This window comes from Macrotis lagotis, chromosome 1 (genome assembly GCF_037893015.1).
Source record: "Macrotis lagotis isolate mMagLag1 chromosome 1, bilby.v1.9.chrom.fasta, whole genome shotgun sequence".
NCBI classification, from domain to species: domain Eukaryota; kingdom Metazoa; phylum Chordata; class Mammalia; order Peramelemorphia; family Peramelidae; genus Macrotis; species Macrotis lagotis.
Window position 1 is genome coordinate 262,176,283 of NC_133658.1, and position 7,433 is coordinate 262,183,715.

Here is a 7,433-nt window from a genome sequence, read left to right on the forward strand (position 1 = left end):
TGAAGCCATTAGTCTCCATTTCATACTGCTTGTTTTTTCATATATATATATATATATATATATATATATATATATATATATGTATATACTTTTATACTGAATTTACTTTTAATACTGTCCTTCTTATCAGGACTTCCTTTAAAATGTTTCAGTGATTCTCTTTGTTTTTCATCACTATGTAATATATTTCCATCTACTTTATTTTTATATGTATATATATATATAAAATCTAGTTTTGTTTGAGTGATATACATCATATTGAAGAGAAATAAAAATAATCATTTACATTGCTAAATATTGCATACAGAGAACTAATATCTATTTGAGTCTATAATCTCATCCTCTTGAGCCCCCTTGATAGCTGATCAATTCAAGAAAATATTGATGTAAACAATATATATGCATATATGTATGAATTTATATAATATAAAAATATAAGGTAAATAGCATGGAATTTTAATAAACAGAAAGGTCCCTGGCACTTATTTCCATGAATACCCCTCATGGCTGGGTGGTAAAATTAGAATCAGGAACAGTTTCTTTGTTTAGTTATCTGCCTGCCTGTCCTCTATAGAGGATCAGCAGCTTTGGAACTGTCTTGCCTCCCTTCAGACCCTGAGGGAGATAGCTCAGAACCATAAATCCAAAGGCTCTCAGAATAATGGTGCACTGCACCCCTACCCCAAGAAGACTAGCCAGCTCCTAGCCTTGCCCTTCCTGCCATCACTGTTGGGAGCAATCCTTGTAGAGAAGAGATCTGGCTTCCTCTCCGCCAATAACCACTGCCCAAACAGATAAGCCCAAGAACCCTGGAAGCTCTTTCCAGAGCCCTATTCGTACTTCCAAAGCAGTCCCCAAAGTATCCCGAGAAGCAATTCTGGGGAGACCCAGCACATAATTCTGTTGTTGCATTCCCTGCCTCCCCCCTAAAATATAGTTGCTGAAAACCCAGAAAAAATGTTTTTGTTCCCAAAGTCCTTGGCACTTCAAATGATTGAATATCAGAAACACCTAATTTTATCAGTGAAAGTGATAAATCACCATCCATATTTGCTGCTGTACCATAAGGTCCATGGGAATATTTCCATCCAACTTCCAGAAGAAAACTTCAGAATTGTCTTCACTATTATTTTTTGGAGATGAAGCACTTTGTTAATAATAATAGCTCTTATTGGTCTATTGCTTTGAGGTTTCAATGAGTTTTTACAAACATTATCTCATTTTATCTTTATTACCTTAGACTAACCCCTGAAGAAACTAAGGCTTGGCCGCTGTCTGACACACACAGCCAGTAGTAAATGATAGAACCAGTAATTAATTGAAGATATCCTGAATCCAGTACTTCCTAGTACATTAGACGTATTGCACAAGGTCACTCTCCTGGTTTGCATGCCCATGAAAGCCAAGACACTGAGTGATGGCAGAGGAAGAAATTAGAGATGAGGACTGAAAACAGTAATATTTTCTATGGGTGAATGAGGTACTGAGGCAGGTGAGCTCCATGGTCAAAGTACAGCTCCTTCACCTGAGAAATGAGCTGATGAGCAGATTAACATGTTACATAATCCCCAGGGTGTGCTCCAACATTCCTGGACACTTGTTTCTGACTTGATGTTCTTTGGAAAGGAGCAGGGATGGGCAGTGTGCAAGGACTGGAGACTTCTGGAAGGAACATGGGAACTTTAGGGCCCCTTTGCAGTCTTTCCACTCTGGTGGTGAGCTCTGGACAGGGAGAAAAAGTGATTTACCTTCTCCTAAATACATCTAATTTCTTATATGACTTTGGACAAATCACTCTCTTTTATAGGTCTTATTTTCTTTGAAAGCTGAGTGTCGTTGGACTAGATCATTCATTCATTCACTCATTCTATCTTTAATTATTTATATATGCATAAAATTATAAAAATTATAAAAGTTATAAAATATAATAAAATAATTAAATTAAATTTATTCATTCATTTGCTTAGTCCTTGGTGTGCAGAACTGGGGGAAAGGGGAGAGGAAGGCATATAAAGTATTGATCAGATGAATTCTCTGTGCTTATGGAACTTGTATCGAAAGTTTTGGGATAGAGAGGTGGAGATGAGAGCAGTATATTGAGTTATGGTAAAAATATTAAAATATAAGCAAAATAAAATAATGAAAAACATAAAATATAAGAATGCAAGAGAAATATAAAACAAAATGTGCTCTCAATCCAAGCAGGAAAAGTTATTACTAATTGAGGTCTAGGAGAGCTTCTATGGAGGAGGTGGCATCTGAAGTGACCTTAAAGGAAGGTTGGAAATTCAACAGATAAAGAAAGAAGGTATTCCAAGCTTAGGGAACAGTGCAAATCAAGGTATGGAGACTAGAGAGGCAGAATTACAAGCTATAAAGTCCTGTCCACTAGGGAACTCAGCTCTGTGACCTGAATTTTGGAAGAATGAGAAGGGAATTGCAGTAGTTATGGAAGCTATGACTAATTATGGATATGGTGGTAGATGTCTTCAAGGGAAAAAATACTCTGGGCTGTTAGGTAAGGGTCAGAATTTCATTTTAGGCTAGAATTGGTCAAGTAGAAAGTTCAGATTCTGGATGATTCTGAGTCTTGCAAAAGGGTCATCATTACTAGAGCATCCATGAGGCTCAGGTGCTCAGTAAGCAATAGGGAATCATGCAAGTCAAGCCCATTCTAGACTCTAGGATGCCTTGGTCTAGCCCTGCCTGGAATAACTTCATTACAATGGATCTGATTGTTTCTTCTAGAAGTCACATCCAGATTTCTTTTCAAAGGTAGTGAAATTTTGCCTCCTTCTCTTCTCATAGATATAAGGCTTTGGTAAAAAATGTACTGTATTTTGGGCATTTTAGAGGAGATGATAATCAATCAAGAAACTTCTTTAAGTCTGATAATGAGCTCTTATGATGGATACTGGGCTAGTTAGGTAGTACAGTAAATAGTATTGCTGGATCTGGGGTCAAAAAAATCCAAATTCAAATCCAATCTCAGACATTTATTAACTGGGTGACCCCAGACAAGTCACTTTGCCTCAGTTTCCTCATCTGTAAAATAAACTGGAGAAAGAAATGGTAAATACTCCAATATCTTTGCCTAGAAAACCTCTAAATGGAGTCATAGCAAGTTGCACATGAAGTTGAACAACAGCAACGAAAAGGGGCTATTTAGACAAAAATAAAATGGTCTCTGACCTCAAGGAGCTGAGGACTCTTTCTCTGGGGGACAGACAAGAGTATCTACCTTATGAACACATGGTCAGTCCAATGATTCAAATGCCATTTCTGTTAATGCTACATGACTCTGGACAAGTCACTTTATTGCTATAGACTTTTTTTAAATTAAATTCTTCCTTAGTATCAAACTACTTTCCTATATCACATATGAGGAACTTGTTGTGAGATGAAAGAATAATAACTCCTATTTTATAGTGTTTTTAAGGCTTATAAAATGTTATCCCCCACCAAGAATCCTTGCACCAAGGTAGATGGTTCAAGTGGTATTAATTACATTTTATAAACATGGAAGAAGATCTGAGGGGAAAATGACTTGCCCACAGTTATACAGCTGTGAAGTTTCAGATTTGAAACTCATTCCTAGTTGTCCAATCCCAAGTCTGCCTTCCTGCTTCCATTACAACACTCCCTCCCCCCCAAGTCTCTGAGATGGAAGAGATCTCAGAGTTCTCAGAGTTCTCAATAGCCCACCCCATATGGAATTTCCTTCCATAGTCATTTGACTTGGATTCATATATACCTTTTGTAATGGGGAGCTCACTATCTCATAATTCTGCTTCCTTGTTAGAGAGTTATAAATCCTACTTTTTTTTAATAGAGCCAAAATTCGAATGGAGATTATGAGGATTGGAATAGGTGGGGAAACAGAGCTAGAAGAAAAAGAGGCCTTTCATCTGTGGATTCACAAATTTATAAAAGGCATTTAAATCCCCCTAACTTGGGGAAGGGTAATTATATTTCTAAATTTATCCCTAGTAAAAGTGGGAGCATCCCCCAACACTCCTGAGTGGACTTTTTCCTCTCATGAGAAATCAGATGCTTGATCATGTTTGTCCACCTTAAATTGCTCTTTTAAAAAGGCAATTCTTTTTTTTTTTAACATTACTTTATTGCTTTATTTTTGAATTTTACAATTTCCTCCCCTAATCTCACAGAGACGACAGTCTGATAGTCTTTACATTGTTTCCATGCTATACATTGATCTAAATTGACTGTGCTAAGAAAGAAATCATATTCTTAAGGAAAAAAAAAATATAAGAGATAGCAAAATTATATAAGATAACTTTTTTTAAAATTAAAGGTATATAGCCTTTGGTCTTTCTCTGAATACATATGGGATTCTCCATCAGAGATACCCCAAAATTGTCCCTGATTGTTGCACTGATGGAATGAGCAAGTCCATCAAGGTTGATCATCACTCCCATGTTGCTGTTAGGGTGTACAATGTCCTTCTGGTTCTACTCATCTCACTCAGCATCAGTTCATGCAAATCCTTCCAGGTTTCTCTGAATTCCCATCCCTCCTAGTTTCTAATAGAACAATAGTGTCCATAATGTACATATACCACAATTTGTTCAACCATTCCCCAATTGATGGACACTCACTCAATTTCTAATTCTTTGCCACCACAAACACGGCTGCAATGAATATTTTTGTACAATTGATGTTTTTTACCCCTTTTCATCATCTCTTCAGGGCACAGACCCAGTAGTGGTATTACTGGATCAAAGGGTATACACATTTTTATTGCCCTTTGGGCATAATTCCAAATTGCTCTCTAGAAAGGTTGGATGAGTTTACAGTTCTACCAACAATGTATTAGTGTACAAAAGGCAATTCTAGTTTATTTCTCCTGCCTCCCTAGGAATATGCCCTAGAAAGCAGGGCATTCCTGATAGTAGGTTGGGGTACTCCCCTTTCCCTTAGAGGCTCAGTTCTGGATTATAACCTGCCTCCCTACTTTCTGTCATGCTAGGTATCCCCTTGTGGGAAAGGGCCTGAAGGCATTTTTAGAATGTAAGATAGTAAATTATAGTCCCTGCTTCATATTCTGATGAAAATATCAAAATATTGTCATAAAGTGCTGCTGCCTCATAGATTCTCCCTCTTATTCATAGTTTGTGAACTGAACCACCTGATTAAAAGATTGGAGCTTTAGGGACTAAACTATAGGTAAAGGTACAGGTAAACACAACTAGTGAGGAGGATTCCCCAGAATGTACTTGTAGTGTTTTAGGAAGCAGCCCAAAGGGGAAAAGAGTCCTGGACTTAGCGAAATTGGGTTTGTATCCTTGAACAAATCTTCAAGCCTCTCTGGGCCTCAGTTTCTCCAACGAAGGATGAAGGCTTACATAGCCTCTTCACAGCACATAATACACCATCTTAAGAATCTGGAAGTCAGGCTTCATGTACCTCTTCTATAAAATTTGTATTACTTTTACTGCCTAGTTCACAGGGTTATGGTGAGGAAAATGAAATTCCATAAATTGTAAGGTGTTAGATTAAGTTATGATTACCAGCTCAATTTAAGGATTTTCCCTGGGGGGGTGGAGGGTGGGGAAGAGAGCTGGGCTCTGAGTCTTCAGTTAACCTTGCTCACTGACTCGACCCTATGGGATTTCTCAAACCATCTCAAACCAGCCTTCATGCTGCTGCCGCTGACTTCTAAATGAATAACTAAAAGTGCTAGCCTGGATTGCTACCTACCCATCCCAGGTACCCAGCATCTTTTATACCTGGTGTTGATCTTACATGCTCTGGTATCGTCTTCCAGGACAGAACTCTGGTGAGAAGCTTCTTGCAGCCAGTCTTCCTCCATCCACTTCCTCCTTGGGTCTTTCAGTGTTTCCAGTCCTTTCAAACACCTAAGCTGCCTCAACCACTGTGCATAATTAGCAGCCTCATAGAGAGTATTGCTTGTAGTTTTTCTGAGCTAGAAAAGATCTTAAAACACAGAAAAGAAGAACCCTCAATATAGAATAGAGAATTCTTACCTTTTAGAATTGACTAACACAGTTAGCACAGCTGGGAAAACTTGGAATTATAGAATTTCAGAGGCATTTGGTAGTGACTGAATAGAGAGTAGGAGTTGGAATCAGGAAGATGAGTTCAAATTCTGCTTCAAATATTCCCTCTGTGTATCCCTGGGTAAATCATTTAATCTCTGTGCCTCAGTTTTCTCTTTTCTAAAATAATGATGATAATAAGAGCACCTACTTCCCCTAAATAAGGTTTTTATGAGCCTCAAATAAGTTAGCTTTGCAAACCTTAGAGCACTATGTAAACACCAGTTAGCTAGTAGTAGTAATATTAAAATAGCCATAGTATAGCAGCAACAGCAGCAGCAGCAGCAACAGCAGCAGCAGCAGTAGTAATAGTAGTAGTAGTAGTAGCAGCAGCAGAAGTAACAATAGCAGCAGCAGTATCAGTAGCAGAGTAGAATAGTAGTAGTAGTAGCAACAGCAGCAGTAACAATAGCAGCAGCAGTATCAGTAGTATAGTAGAGTAGTAGTAGTAGTAGTAGTAGTAGTAGTAGTAGTAGTAGTAGTAGTAGCAGCAGCAGCAGCAGCAGCAGCAGCAGCAGTGGTATAGTAGTAGTAGCAGCAGTATGGTAATATAGCAGCAGTGTTGAACCCAAAGAAGCAAGATGGAGACCAAGCTATGAATTTGGGGGAGTACATTTTAGTACCAATGACTATGTGGGGATACCTCCTCAAAGCAAATAGCACCGGGTGTCCAGAGAACAAGGTTTTTATAGTCTATATATTGTGAGCAAGCAGGATACAGAAGCAGAGATAGCAGTTAGATATATAACATGTCTCCTATGACACAGAGAGTTTACTATCTCATGGTTCCAGCTGCATTTGGGGAAGGGGGAGGCAGTCTTGGGAGGAAGCAGGGATTCTACAGATATAGCAAAATAATTAGGTTAACAAGGGTGCTTTGTGTATCTCAGACACATTAATAGTATATCTCATGATCCCAGAGTCAAGCCTATGGGTCCTGTCTGATTATTCTCAGACCCAAAGTTGCCTAGTCAAGTTTCTATTTCTGAGGAGTTTCTCAGGGCCCAGAAAGGTTTCAAGGACCCTTTCTATAAAGGCATTACACAAATATAAAGATTGTACTTCAGCAGTAGTAGTAATTGCAGGATAGTAGTGGCAGTAGCAATAGCAGCAGCACAGTAGTATAGTAGTAGTAGTAGTAGTAGTAGTAGTAGTAGTAGTAGTAGTAGTAGTAGTAGTAGCAGTAGTTAGTAGAAGCAGCAACAGTGATAGTAGTAGCAGCAGGGTAATAGTAGCAGTAACAATAGCAGCAGCTGTAGCAGTAGCAATAGTACCAGTGGGGCTAGCAGTGTAGTAGCAGCAGTTGGAACAGTAACAGTAGAGGTAAGAGGAGTATAATAATGGTAACAGCAG

The 7,433-nt window shown here is 38.4% G+C and overlaps 1 long non-coding RNA gene across 1 annotated transcript; it reads right to left on the minus strand.

The window, feature by feature from the left end:
* Window positions 1–223: 223 nt before the first annotated feature.
* LOC141504928 (uncharacterized) lies at window positions 224–6,738 on the minus strand. The gene is made up of 3 exons (XR_012473508.1): window positions 6,704–6,738; window positions 5,751–5,958; window positions 224–1,722 (listed from the first exon to the last, which is right to left on the minus strand). It is a non-coding gene; the product is annotated as an uncharacterized LOC141504928 (long non-coding RNA).
* Between the last annotated feature and the right edge of the window lie 695 nt (window positions 6,739–7,433).